This window comes from Triticum dicoccoides, chromosome 4A (assembly GCF_002162155.2).
Source record: "Triticum dicoccoides isolate Atlit2015 ecotype Zavitan chromosome 4A, WEW_v2.0, whole genome shotgun sequence".
NCBI lineage: Eukaryota > Viridiplantae > Streptophyta > Magnoliopsida > Poales > Poaceae > Triticum > Triticum dicoccoides.
In genome coordinates, this window is record NC_041386.1 from 530,963,393 (window position 1) to 530,978,438 (window position 15,046).

General features: G+C 41.7%; 1 long non-coding RNA gene and 1 pseudogene across 3 annotated transcripts; one reads left to right on the forward strand and one right to left on the reverse strand.

Annotated features, from left to right (window-relative positions):
- Positions 1-7,258: 7,258 nt before the first annotated feature.
- LOC119286555 lies at positions 7,259-10,597 on the forward strand (annotated as a pseudogene).
- On the reverse strand, positions 8,212-14,071 carry LOC119286556. 3 transcript variants are annotated; one of them, XR_005140530.1, is made up of 4 exons: positions 13,787-14,071; positions 10,661-10,752; positions 9,948-10,151; positions 8,212-8,592 (listed from the first exon to the last, which is right to left on the reverse strand). It is a non-coding gene; the product is annotated as an uncharacterized LOC119286556 (long non-coding RNA). The 3 variants fall into 3 exon arrangements; XR_005140529.1 differs by having other exon boundaries at positions 10,661-10,889; XR_005140532.1 differs by lacking the exon at positions 8,212-8,592 and adding an exon at positions 8,778-8,910 and having other exon boundaries at positions 10,661-10,889.
- Positions 14,072-15,046: the final 975 nt, after the last annotated feature.

A 15,046-nucleotide genomic window follows, 5' to 3' on the forward strand; every position in this document is an offset into this window, starting at 1 on the left:
CCGCCGAGACTCTGTTGCACCATACCGCCGAGACCATTTGTTGTCGGTATATACGACACCGCTCCACCTCCTGTACCGTATTTGTTTTCTCTTTTGCGCATACCACAGACAAGGTTTACGGGAACGGTTGTCACCGTCATATTTCCCTGTGTATCCATATACTTCATCTCCTAACTTACACTGTCATATTCATTTCACACCTTTTATACAAGTTGCTATTCACGACTATTGACGGGGCAAGTGCTCCGAGATAAGAGTATGACGGTTTAGGGAGTTATAAGCTAATCGATGAGAACTTTTGAGAAATAAAAGATTTGCGGAGGAAAAGGTGGGCCTGATTTAAAAATTTCTGTAAAAAGCATCCACTGTCTCTTTTCCTGACAACAAACATAAGTACAAGTATTCCACATCATACGTTTGATCACCCTTAGCCGCTACTCCCTCTGGAAACTAATATAAAAGTGTTTAGATAACTAAATTAGTAATCTAACACTCTTATATTAGTTTACGGAGGGAGTACAAAGCAAGAAGATGGCTACTGATTCGTTCTCGCTTCGTTCGTACCCCCTGACCCGACGCCCCGCCAATGGCTCGACGACGGCGAGGCAGCGAGCCAGCCACGGCGTGCAGACTTGGGCATCATCCAGGGAAAGGGATAATGACCCATGACACTCAGTCACTCACTCGCTTGCTCCTCTCGCTTCCGATAGGCATGGCCGCAAAAGAGCAGAGCAGAGCAGGGAAGAAGGTGAACCAGGTGTTCATCCATCAGATCAACAGGGAAAGGATGCCACCGCGCGATCAGGTAGGGCATCGAATCGAACCTTGGTGCGTAAGCTGTAAAGCCAGCACCGATTGAGCAGGTGGTCATATCAGGCGGGCGGGATGGGGGAATGGAATATTTGCAGACGATGGTGCTGTTGAGCGAGGGTGGAGAGGGGCCGGGGGGAATTCGGGGCGGGGAGCGCAAATGGCGACAGGCAGACATGCATCTTGTACTCGTGTGCAGGAAGCATGATGCCCCCTGATGGGAGTGATGCTAGCTCTGTTTTGTGTCGTGTTGGCATCTGGGTAGGGGCTAGTTGTAAGATGCTATTCTTGGTTTTATTTTACTTTACGGAAAGATGCTACTCTTTTACTTCCTCCTCCGTGTGGAAACTTATGATTTTTCTCCCTACAACCGGGTTTTCCCTTTTCTATTATACTCGAACGCGTAATATGGCAGTTTACCTCCATCATCAAACTACCCCTATGCACTTACCATTCATTATACAGATGAAAAGAGACAACTACACTTGAAGGCCCTGTTCGGTAATCACTCACTCCCGGAATCTGCAAAGCAGGGAAACTGCAACTCCACCATTTTAAATTGTAGCTCCACCAACTTCGGGAGTGGAGTTGTGGAGCGGAGTGAAACCAAACAGCGCCGAAATCAAGAAGTTACAAGTCATTTTATAGATCCTGGGAAAAAATACAGATCAAAAAAGAAACACAGCATCGGTCATGAAGGATAATAAAGCTCATACTGTCAAAAGGAAAACAAAACGTATTGTCTTTGCATCGATTCTAGTGCTGACGGCATCAACTTCTCTTCTCAGATCCACATCTCTGCTGCGGCACGACTCTCGAGTAGGGGGGGAGGGTCCAATCATCTAGTTGCGCCGCCACCCACGGCCTTCGAACCCCTCGCCATCCACGACTTCGTCCGCCGTCAAGGTGGAGCCGATTTCCTTGGACCACGAGGAGTAGAAACCGCCCCTACTCCCTGCAACGGCCATGACGAATGAAGAGTTCACGAAATAGATGGAGATGGTGTCGCGGCGGTCATTGATCGATCATGGTCCGACACCTTCATCCCCTCCACGCAACTGCGGCGTTCGGATATGACGCCGCGTGAACGAGGAGTTGATGCCTCCTTTGCGGAACCAAGATGTCCAGATCAGATGTTGCGTGAAGGTGTCGCCGCCGTCCCCAGCACTTCCCAAGTCACGCAACCAATGGCACCCGATTGCCATCAAGAAGGAGCAGGATCCGTGTTCATCGAAGCCGTAGCGCTGCATCGACTACTACCTCTAAGGCGACGGCTTGGAGGGCGCGTCATCCTCGTCGGGGAGCGAGAAATACCTCTCAGAGATGGAGGTGCGCCGGGAACGGAGCCGGGCGCAACGCTCGGTGGCGTTCGCCAAGACCCAAGTGGCACCATATTGGGTACTCGTGGACTCCATGCTTTGTGGAGGCTTGGGCCCTTAATCGGCTCAATACCACCATCGAGTCGGACGTGCACAGACGGTTAAACACCAGTTCCTCCAAGTTGGGGGTTGGCCGAGTCCGGGGGCGCCATCCGCCTCCAAGCCGAGGGCAAGCGGTGCAAGGCAAAAAGGCAGCCCAACATCTGCGCCGCGACCGTGCATGGCGGTGGGGAGGGATATCGTGACTCTTGAAGACCCTTCCACCATTGGCGCAATGACAACAACAACTATAGTGAGGACGATGCAGACGGTAACAACAACTGAGGTGCCGATGACCTCGGAGGCCATGATTATCCATACGACATCACCACTACATTGATTAATTTAGTTTAAGTTTATGCCGAACTTGTTAAATTTCATTCGTTTGCATGTAATATATCGAACTTGATTAAATTTCGTTTTTATTTTGTGTACAATCAGTTTCAATGTGCGGATATTTGGTGATCATCGTTGGATGACTGATGCTCGGTCGGCTGTCTACAGACACATCTAGACGTATCCACGAACATTTAGTGATGTCTGTTTGATGATCGGCGTTGGGCCTAAAAATCGAAAGAGTCCGCCAAACAATGATCTCAACGGGTGATTTAATGACACAATGCTAAAAAGACACCCTGTTTGACCCAGAATCCTATTTAGCGCCCTTTGTGCCAGTTAAAGGCATTTTTACAAACCGGCACACGACCCTTGTTGGGCTCGGCCCATTTCACTTTTTTTTCTTCTTCGACCACATACGAGAAGCGCCATTGTTTCTTTTTTTTTAAGCAACCCCAGCTGGTTTTCTGGGCTAGTTTTCGGGTTTTCCCCTTGGTTTTACCCATTTTTTGTTTATTTTATTTTTTTCCTTTCTTCATTCTTGTTTCTTCTTCCATTTAGTATTTTTATTTTTATTTTGTTTCTTTTAATATTTTTGTTTTAAAATGCATGATTTTCTTTTAAAAATTCTTAAAATTCTTGATGTCTTTTTTTATTTTTGTAAACCTTCTCCGAAACACGTGAGCATTCTCTCAAAATCTATGAACTTTTTCCAAATTCATGATTTTTTTTTAATCTACAAACTTTTCCCAAATTGGTGAACTTTTAAAAAATCCAAGAACTTGTAAAAAAATTGGTGATTTTCTTAATACGTGTTTTTTCCCAAAATCCTCAAACTTTTTTAAAATTCGTGATTTTTTTTCAAGATTGATGAACTTTATTCAAGTCCGTGATATTTTTTGCTAAATCCGTGATTTCTACTTTCAAATTCAAGATTTTTTTCTCAAAATTATAAACTTTTCCCAAATCCATAAACTTTTTCAACTTTATGATTTTTCTTTTACAAAATTCGTGATTTTTTTTCAAATCCACAAACTATTTTTTTAAATCTATGACCCTTTTCCAAATTGGTAATTCTTTTTTCAGAATCCATTATTTTTTTTCTCAAATCCATGTTATTTCTTTCAGGTCGGTGAACTTTTTTCGAGTTCGTGATTTTTTTTCAAATCTTTTTTTCTCGGAAAGTCAACGGTGGACCGGTTAACCGGACTTGTCAACCAGATCGTTCCACCGCGACCAGCGAACCGGGAATGGCCCGCGCACAAAGGTGCGGACATGGGCGTTTGTTTTCATTACTAGCGCAGAGGGCACCGAAGAGGAGCACTCCTGTTTAACCTGATCAACCCCTTAATATGTAAAACCGTGTCTACCATAACGCCAAAGAACTTGTTTAGGCTCGCCAAACTTTGAGCGGTTTAAAAGTTTTCAAAAAATATGAAATAAATATGGATCATCTCTCTAATGTAGATGATCCAACAGAGGGATTGTGAAAATATGCATTTATGTGTTCTCGGCAAAAATAACGAGCATTTTAGCTCACTACGACATAAATATATACTGAACTTTTTTTTTGTCGAGGACACATACAGTCATATTTTTTTAATCCCTCCGTTGGATCATTCTATATTATAGGTGTGTTGTTTGAGTATTTTTCTCAGGATATATATAACCAAGCAATAGCCTATGTTCTATGGTAATGGTAATGGAAGCTTTTGTTTAAAAAAAACTGCGTTGACATATAAGTCTGTTAGGAGAGGACTTTGGTCCACATATAAGTCTTTACGTCCTGTCTTTAGGCCAAAATCGGCTATATGGCCCTTCCAAAAAAATCGGCTATATGTCGGCACCTACCAGCGTTAGCTGAGCGTCGCCTGCAAGCACGGGAAAGTAGGTCGGTCTGGTTTCCGTGGGTTTTCCTATTTTTCTGCCAGTGGTTCTCTACTACGGTTTCTATGCAGGTTTTCTTGTTGGTTTGGTGTTCGGTTTTTCCTTTTCTATTTATTTTCATTCCCTTTTATATTTTTTGTTTTATATTTTTTTCTTTGTCTTGTTTCTTTCCTTACTTTTTCTTTCTTCTTTTCATGCATCTTTTCTAATTTTCTACTTGGCAGATTTTTTTAAAAAGATCCACCACCTCGGCATCAGTTAGATCTAGAGCTATCCAGCGTCCAACACCATCTTCATCATTGCAACAAGGGGAGTGTTGCATAATCCTTTGCAATAAAGCTTATGTTGCAGATTTTTTTTCTTTACTATTTTTGCAATATGGGTGCTGTTGTGGAAGAAAATGTTGCAACGTAGATGATGTTGCAGAAAAATATCAGTAGTTTTTTTTGTCTTCAATTTTTTTTTCAACATGGGTGTTGTTGCAGAAGGCAATTTTGCAACACACATGATGTTGCAGAAAAAAATGCAGAAAGAGACATGTGTCACACAGGAGGAAGCTTGAACACTGTATATAAATTGCAAGAATATTGTAAAATAAATGCTTGATTTTTTTTAAAATGACATCAAAATATTGCATGAACATTTTATAATGCCTAAAACACTTTTTTAGTTACTATATTTTTTAATAACGCTAAAAACATTGATATACAATAAATATGTGTAATTACTTCATGGAGCATTTTTTAAATACATGATGAACACTTTTTAATAAATAATGATTTTTTACTTTCATTATGAACAATATTTTAAATGCACAATGAGTATATTTTTAATACATGTATATAAAACAAAAAGACAAATAGAAAACATCAAGGCAACACGTACCTTGCACCAAACTAGCAATTACATACCACACACACATTAGTTCTTTTCTTAGAACATGCACGCCAGCTCGAGGTGTGCTAGCGAGCACTGGCGGAGCTTCCGCAAGGCCGAGTGGGCCATAGCCCGCCCATGACTAGAGCAAAAAAAAAGAGTTTATATGGCACTATACCCAGCCGGCCAGCCCACACCGATAGAGCTGGGCGCCTCGCAGCCTCACCGTGAGCCGGGACCTCCTATTTTGCGAGCAGCCGCTCGGTGGGCCGGCTCATGATCGCGCATGGCACAACGCGCAAAAAGAATGCCAAAAAATACATCCCGAATGAGATTCAATGTCGCGCCGTCGTTCTTTCACACGAAGAGGCTAACCACTAGACGAGTTAACTGCTTATGAATGGTTGCTGCGGGAAATGTTTAAAGAATATAAACATAGACGCGAAATTTCTTGCACATCACACTGTACCGTTTATATTTTCTAATTATTTTAAAACATGTTCACCTATTACAGAAAAAGTTCACGAGCATGCAAAAAAATCAGCAAATTGAAAAAGTTCATGTATTCAAAAGAAAGTTCACAAATTCAAAAGAAGTTCATCGATTGTGAAAAAAGTTCATCGAATTTGAAAAAAGTTCATCGATTTTGAAAAAACGTTCATTGCTTTGAAAAAAAAAAGTTCATCAATTTTGAAAAGAAGTCCATCAAATTTGAAAAAAGTTCATTGGTTTTGAAAAAAAAGTTCACCTTTCAGAAAGTACCCAAAACTGGATATTGTAGCGCGTGTACTATCTCAAATGTTATGGCTTATTTTGGTCTGAGGAAGTATATACGTGAACAGAAGGTGTGGTGACTATATCTATTGAATTAGTAATACATGCTCTAGAATTTGGAAAATATTGTGCTCTCTGGCCCGCCCAACTTCTTTTTTCAAGCTCCGCCACTGCTAGCGAGCCGTTGGAGAAAACCAATAGCAAGCATGCTCTGTGGACCATCTGATAATGTTTTCGTTCTGCTAATGAAATGAATCGTGTGCCAAACTAGTGATAGTTATTGTAATAAGATTTCTCTTACTAGGTGGATGAGTCACCGGGTAGTCTAGTCAATAAACTCATGGAAAATGTAATTATGTTTTTGGTATTATCAATTACTCATCATCAAGGACATCAAGTTCCAGCCAAAAATGTGGTTCGCCAAACATGAAGTGGTAGTAGTATGTCATTGAGAGGCCAACTTTGCAGCACGTGAATTTGCGAACATCGGTAGTATGTGTATGGTGAATGATAGTGTGTCTTGGAACACTGATGTACCTCCCAAAGTGACTGCTTCTGCTTTGGGTGATTTGCACAAGGAGCGTTAATATATAAGGTTATGCTTTTCCAAAAAAAAATGATGACCTTCTCTAGAATTTTTTTAATCTTATGTCACACAACTAAGGTAGCACCGTAATACATGCCTTAGGATAGTTTAGCGTTGCTGCCAAAGAGGACAACCAACAAAGGAACCTTACCAAAATCTGATCTACCAAACGAGATATTCCAAATTCAACCGCTATTGTCATATTTGGCGAGTTTTGTCTTGCCAAAACCAATAGAGGCCGATACTATTACCCGCTCAACGCTCGTGTCCGTTATCCGCAACAAAAAAAACGCTCGTGTCCGTTGCACAGCCCAACCCGATAACAAGCCCAAGAACGTCGACGTCCCCGGCGGGTCCCACACGCGAAGTTTTCCAGAAAATTCCCGCTTTCAATCAATCAGCCCCTCTTTTCCCGCGGCACGCAGACGTGTTCGCTCGCGACTCTTCGAAGCCTCCGAGGGGCGAAACCGTAAATTCCCCGCGAGCCAAACCGACCTACAGGCTACAGGCACAGCCCCGGGCCCGGCATATATATCCACGTCCTCCGACCTTATCAACAACCCACACCCACCCACCCATCCGCCATGATCTGAAAATTTACGAATCTCTCTCGGCGCGATCCGAAAATCCCCCAAAGTCCCCGCGCTTCCAGACCCAACCGCCGGTTTGAAAATTTTCCGAACCCGATCGGATCTAGCCGCCTCGCCCCCAGCCCGCCGCGAGCGCGCCGCTGCCCCACGGATCCGCCTCCCCTCCTCGCCGGCGTCGACCGATGGCGGTGCTCGAGCGGCCCACGAAGCGGGCGCGGCGCGGGCGGGTGCTGGCGGAGCCCTGCCTCCTCGACCTGCGGGCGTTCCCCGGCCGGAAGGAGCGGGCCGGCGCCGCGTCGTTCCGCGCCAGCGTGCGGGGGTTCCTGTCCCGGCACGCGTCGCCGGCGCCGCCGCCCGCGGAGTGGGAGCAGGGCGGCGTGCTGGGCGACGCCGGCGCGGTGTGGCAGGTAGGTTTCCGTGTAGGCGAGGAGGGCGAGGCCTCGGTCGTGGCCATGGATGTGGTCGAGGAGGACGTGCCCAGGGCCAGGCGCGTCCACTGTGACCACTGTACGGTTGCTGGTAAGTGCCTCAGTTATTCCGGCGTGCTCGAGTGTGTGTAAATTTCAGCATGCCCAGGTAGTCGTCTGGGGATTTCTGTTTTTTTTTTTTTGAAAAGGTGGGAATTTCTTGTTTTGTGTATAGGTCTTTGTGTCAGCTATAGATTTATCTGGTTGGTAAAGAGTATGGAGTTCCTAGATTTGTGTTATTTATTAGCTTGGGATGCTGTAAAATCCGTGTAAATTCATGCTCTCATGAATTAGATTTGACTACCCCGACGGAGTAAAGGCTTTTAATATAGCATTATCCATTTTTCTTGAATCTCTCTGCGCTTGCAAGTCAAAAAAAAGTCAACAAAAAAGCCAACGGCAAAAAGGAGCAAAAAAAGAGCGAGAAAAAATGAAAGTGAGACAAAAAGAGATAAAAATAAGAGGAATGAGAGGGAACAGAGGCTGTCAAAATGAACAGCCTATTCCTAATAGCCTCACTCTTTCAAGTTTAACACGTAATTCATTATAAATTGATGAACTACCTGTTCGGGAACTTAAAGCCACATCTCCTGACAAATAGATAATGGCATGACCATGACTGTTGAATTACATCTTGGAGCCAAATTGATGTCATTAATTTGTTCAACTCTGATAGGCTGGAGCAGGCACCCAGTTTGTGGGAAGAAGTTTCACTTCATAATTCGGAATGACAAAACGGCCAGCTGCAAAACCTGCCGGCGTTGTGGCCTGATGGTTCAATTGTTTGAGACAAGGTTGGTTTTATCACCAATGTTCAGTATTTGCAATCTAATCAGGCAACAATATCACTGCAAACAAATGTGACAATAATATCATTGGAAAAATGGTTGCAACACTTCAACTTCTGATGACAAATAAAATTACATGCTGAACTGTTATTTAATCAAATGATCAGGTGCCCGGCGTGCAGTCACGGTTCTGCGTTACCCCATGATGGATCTGAAGATTGGGACTATGCCCAGATTGACGATCCGCGGCATTTGCTACATGGCATAGTACATGAAAATGGGTTTGGCCATCTTGTACGAATTAACGGCCATGAAGGTGGCTCCAGCCTCTTGACAGGATACCAACTGATGGACTTTTGGGATCGTCTTTGCACATACCTAAGAGTCAGGTATAAAAGGCAGATTTACACATTTATGTGGAATAGGAACAGTCTACCTTTTTTGTAATTTGTTGGGAAATGATACTAACATAAGAGTACATGATTAATTTCAGAAAGGTTTCAGTGTTGGATGTCTCGAAGAAGTTTGAAGTTGACTACCGAGTTCTACATGCCATTGCCACTGGCTGTTCTTGGTACGGGCAGTGGGGATTCAAACTTGGAAGTGGGAGCTTCGGAATTACATCTGAAACCTACAGCAAAGCCACTGAAAACCTCTCCTCAGTATCACTCTCTCACTTCTTTCCGCACTCCCGATATCCTCGAAACCAACTGCAGGATACCATTGCATTCTATCAATTGCTCTCAAAGCGCCCTCTCACAACATTCCGTGATCTGTTCCTCTATGTCTTGGGGCTTGCTGCTGGCAAGAGTGTGCATACCCACCTTGTGACAATGCACAAGAGGGAGCTAGCATATGATGCCAATTTCAAAGACGAAAACTGGGCTGATGAAAAAATAAAGCAAGCGATGGATGTTGCGCTGAAAGTTCTCCGTGCTGCAGATAGGTGGGTGGCTATGCGAACCCTAAAGGCAGCTACAGCTCATCCAATTGGTTCACCACAGCTGGTCGATTACTGCCTCAAGACCATTGGTGGTACAAGAACCTATGATGGGATGGTTGTTGTAGTTCGATGCAACAGTGAGACAAACACAATAGAGTATAGGTTCGTGACTCAGATATTGGTTGTGACTTGCATAACTAGCCTAGTTCTTGTTTCTATGATCAAAAGGCTAACTGTTCTTTTACTCATTGCAGGCTCACAAATGAAATCTTGCCGCCAAAGAATGCGAGCATGCCAACTCGGGAACACCTTTTCCGTGACATCAAGTTCCTCTATGATACGCTCCTCAACCCTCATACAATGCAACCTTATAAGCCAGAACATATTCATGAACATGCCAACAGATCTGCGATGGTCCTTTTGGACTGCAAACAATTCATCAAGCATTATGACATGGAAGAGGATTTCTTACCTCAAAACCAATCTCTGCTGCACATCTGGTGCCAAGTGGAGCTATTGGATCAGGTTGGTGATCCACCCAGCCTCCCAGCAGAACTTTTAACACTTCCGCAAACAGCTACTGTTGCTGATCTGAAGATGGAGGCTGCGAGAACATTCCAAAGTATCTACTTGATGCTACAAAGCTTTGTAGCAAACCAGCTTCTTGATTGTCCAACTGCAGATGACACAACTCAAGTCAAGCTCTTATTTGGAGCAAAAGGGACTGTCAGCATCCAAGGCAAGTGTGTTGGAGGTGAGCGCAGGGTTGCAATTTATCGGATGGAGAGGGGTGTAGAAAAATGGACAGTTAATTGTTCATGTGGAGCGAAGGATGATGATGGTGAGAGGATGCTATCTTGTGACTCATGCCATGTGTGGCAGCACACTAGGTGTGTTGGAATTAGTGATTTTGTTCAGGTGCCGAAGAGATTTGTGTGTGCATCTTGTAAATTACTCCAAGATGTATAGTAGTTTCCCTAACAAAAGATGTAAGACTGGCTCTTTTAGTCATGCCAGTAGTGGGTTGTGGAGGCCCAACATCAGTTAACATGTACATATCGACAACAATGAGTTCCTAATATGACAGATGCAAGTTTTGCATGACTACTATGTACTGAAATATATTTGATGTCTGGTTTGTATGAGGTTAATCATTCAGGGTTCATGATTCATGAGCAAACTTACCAGCATGAAGTTTTAGTGTATATTCCAGCAGACCTTGAGCATGGGTCGGTGACTTGCTTTGTTCTCTGGCCACCAACATCTTCTAAATGGCACTGAAAAATAAGCGGAAACTGTTTTAAAACCTAAGATAAAGTATGTTTGCACAGTTGTATACATTGCTGTGATATTATAGGCTATAAATCTTTTATCACACAGAACAAAAGCGAAGGAGTGTATCCAGTCCAGACTCCTGTTTCAAAACAAGAGAAAATAAAATCTCATCAAAATATGTCAATGTTGTTTCAAAACAGGAGTGTATACAGTGACTTGACATTAATACATTGATCAAAAAGACAAAAAATAGTGAAAGAGCATGCTGCGACCAAATTCCAAGTTGCAGCAACACTTACTATAGCCTAACAATTAGCAAAATAATAAGGTGGATACTGGGGACAATTCCTAGATTTTTGCGTCATGATTTAATATTTATAAGTACGTGCTTATAACAGTGAAATCCAGTAATAAGTCACTGTATGCTACTGCTAAGCTCCACTTATTAGAGTTCTAGGTATATAACCTAAATAAAATATGATGGCCGTGCATAGCGCCAGTCCGATCTGCACAACAGTGAATATCATATGCATAAATTACCTAACCAAAATAACAATAAAAAAAGATATTGAACCCTACACACTTTGGTCCATCAGAAACAGTCCAGGCATTGTTGGCTTGATGCCGATACATTACACACTAATAAAAATAAGAAATTATGCAAAGATTCCGAGGTTCGTTTGACATCAAAACAGAAATACCCAATATGAGTTGGAAACCATTTTTTTCATACATGGAAAGAAACAAGGCAAGTGAAGAAACAATATCATTTATAATTGCAAGAGGACAATTGGAGTGTAGCAAATTAAGGACAAGCTCAGGATGCTAAATTCTAGAAACCAAAACTCTCGCCCTTCCCAAATTAATTGAAGTTCTAGGTTTGTCTAAGTCAAACTTATTTAAGTTTGACCAAGTCTATAGAAAAATATGCTTAGATCTACAATACCAAATATATATAAAACGGAAATACATTTTGTGAAAAATACCAAGAAGCCGGATTCAGTTCAGTCCCGTTTTCAAGATCCGGTTCAGTGTAATGAAACTAATTTGGTGTTGTAGGTCTTGATATATTTTTCTTATAGACTTCGTCAAATTTGAATAAGGACAAAGCTAGAACTTCAAAGTAATCCACAATAGACAAACTGAAGCATACTAAATGAAAGACAAGCTCTTGCATGCTACACCTTAGTTTTAGAATAGACAAACAGGCACGTTCTAACTTATAAGGGAAAACATGGTTAGATAGATGATTACAACTTGCACATGAAAGAACAGGGGTAACTATTGTTAACAGAAAACAGCCAACAAATATATTGCGCTTTATGAGGTTACAGAGTACAAACTTAACTTGAAAATGACAGTGTTCAAAATAGACAATGAAAAATTCATCAGTACTGAACATAATTAACAGAAGTTATTTTGAGGGTACATAAGAATATTCATGGAACAAACAACATGAAGATACATATAGCTGCAATCTTAAACAAAAATCCAAGCACATTTGTCTGTAAAAAGCTAACAAACTCTGTGATACTTCCAGCTAATATGTTCAGAGAAACAGGAGCATGAGAAAAAATAACAGAAACTATATGATTTAACTGGTTTCAAAACATGAAGTCGTAAAAGCTCTTGTTTATGACTTTGCGTCCATTGATAATGAAGAATCAGAGTAGTGAGAAAGACTGTAAATGTTCTGAAAATTAAAAGAAAAGAGAGATTGCATGTTCATCTTAGCTGCAGTGCTGATCGTGAGAAGTACATCCTATACGTTTTACCAAGGGAAAAATAGGGATAACAGAAAGTCACTGTTGTCACTGTTCTAGTGAAGAATTTCATGCTATCTACCTTCTTGGTTTACCCTCTAGTGCTTCGATTCATATGCAATTACACAACTGATCAGTGAAAGACTAGCAAAATATTTCTTTTCGAATGGATACTGCTCAACTACAACAGGAGGTTAGTACCTCCCAAACTAGATAAGGCATGTGACACAGAATGTACTCAAGAGTCCAAAAGCGAAGATCAGAGGCAGATTGTTGAATTGGGAACATACTGCACATGAGAATGTCATGGCACCACGAACTCTGTTGGGAAACAAGAAGCTAATTCCAAAACAATAAAAATGAAGAATTTGTATAGCTAGACCTATATGGACTGACATAGGATAGACTGAATACATAATTCTGCTAGTGCTGAGACAATCAAGTGGTACTTCAATGCCAATAATTTCCAGATTTTGAACCAACTCTAAACCACAGCAACGAAAACTCAATAACTTCAGCTCAAGAGCTAAACTCATTAACGAAATATGAAGAATAAAAATAGAGAATCATAAAAAGAACACATCTGATAATCATAAAGCAAGGTAACAATCCTAAAAGACCGATTCTGCATACACTGTTCGGGGAAAAGAGAACATTGAAGCAGTTGGGTAAGATTTTCTTTTAGCATAGTACACCTAGCTGACCACAAGGAAATTTGACGAATAAAAATAGAGAATCATAAAGAGAACACATCTAATAATCATAAAGCAAGGCAACAATCCCAAAAGACCGATTCTGCATACAGTGTCCGGGGGGAAGAGAACACTGGAGCCGTTGGCAAAGAATATTTTTTTAGCATATAGTACACCTAGATGATCACAAGGAAGAAGTAATCGAGCATGAGAATATAAAGCTACACACATCTCAATGACATCATTTACTCAAACTGGGAACACAACCTAGGTTTTTGCGGCAATTAAACTGCTCCACGACTAAGTACAAGCAAATTCCCGCATTACAGATATGGCTTGAGCTGTTGGCTAATCTTATCATGAGTATAGCCCATACATAAGGACCAATCTTGGCATCATAATTGACAAATACAAATGCCCTAAATACCTATAATCACCGAGATGAACACGAAATCATGATTAATAGGCTACTTAAGCAATTAATTTAGAGGACCAGCACTACGGCCCTGTTACAGACGGCAATTCCTCTGCAATATCTTGCATAGAGCACAATACATCAACAGAGTAAACCGAAAGCTTACGCATTCCTTGGGGACGACCAACTCGTGGAGACAGGAACAACCGAGAATCGCAGACGACGCCTGAAAACCTAACCCCAGTCCCCAGAGCAAGTCCTCCACGGGAAAGACCAGCACACAGCAACGATTAAGCCGCGCACAAGATAATCCGCGAGTGGATTGACGGAGAAGGGAGGGGGAGCCCAAACCTTGGCCTGCCGGAGCGTCGATCGTTCAGGGCGGAGGTGCGAAGAGAGGAAACCGGGAGGGGGATTTCAAGTTTGTTCATCGTTTGGTTTGGCTTTTAGTTGGGGAAATACGGTCTGCCGTGAAGGGCGAACTTCTGGAGGATATTTTACAGTCGGCGTTGCGTTCCTGATCCAAAGTCGGACACTCGGACCAAGTCAAAATACGTCTGTGGTAATTTGTACTGGTATATACTTTCTCCGTATTTTTAGTTCGTACATTATATTTGTCTTAATACATTTTACGAAGTTTGTCTTAAATTTATATAGAAAACACATCATCGCTAGATTTATATTCCTAAAAAACATCATTAGATTTATGATACTTTCATATTGTATTATTTGATATTCACTTCTTCGCCACAATCACTTAAACACATTAACGACAATAATCTCTTCATACCCCTTCATCATTAAAGGTAGGATGCTTTTTTCTAAAAAAATAAAAAGCATCGCCCACCCGACCTCAATGGTATGCGTGGTGTGTATGTATGTATGTACACCCACACAGCCGTATCGTACGTATGTGTCGTGGTGTATGGGCGACCGCGGGCAATCAATCGGTCAACCACGTCACGTGGCCTGGCATATGGACAACCTCACCGGTATGCGGTGCCGGTAGTAGAGAAAACAATAACAATTCATTTAGAATAAAAAAACTTGGCAGTATTAAAGTTGATAGTGTATGTTATGAAGATACCATTAGATTGGCGTCATCCAACAACCAATATTTAAAGTTATTTCACATTACTACATAGTGATAGTATTATTATTCATCATCTCAGGTGCAGAACAAGTTATTCTTCATCCGAGGTAATCTTATGATCGCTTCCTAAATAAATTACATTTAGAATATAAATAGTTACATGCATTTTAATTTAATATGTAAAATTTGGTATAAAAAATATAAGTTATAAGACCAGAAAAATCACATTTTATATATGTTTTACACTATGTTTTTACATTCATAATTTTACGATGAGTACATATTTTCTTACGTTCTCATTTTATGTATGAAATAAGACAAAATTTATAAAAC